Consider the following 323-nt stretch of genomic DNA (forward strand, 5'->3'; position numbering starts at 1 on the left):
GTTAAATATACATTGTGTTAAATTTTTTCGTTCCATATCTCTTCGTCGAATTACATCGCGCGCGAAAATCATGGGTGGGTTATTTACGTCACAATTGTATTGTGAAGAAAGACGATGCGATAAATATTTTGCGTAAGGTATATGATAAAACGTCGCTTATTGAATGTGAACTCATAGCTTACGCGTTAGATCATATTGTGCATGATGCGTTCCATAATTAAATATATATACATTATGTGTTAAATGTATTAATCATGTGCTAAATATATATACATTGTCTGTTAAGTATACATTGTGTTAAATTTTTTTCGTTCCATATCTCT

The sequence above is a fragment of the Wasmannia auropunctata genome, unplaced genomic scaffold (assembly GCF_000956235.1).
Source record: "Wasmannia auropunctata unplaced genomic scaffold, wasmannia.A_1.0 LD335287.1, whole genome shotgun sequence".
Taxonomy (NCBI): domain Eukaryota; kingdom Metazoa; phylum Arthropoda; class Insecta; order Hymenoptera; family Formicidae; genus Wasmannia; species Wasmannia auropunctata.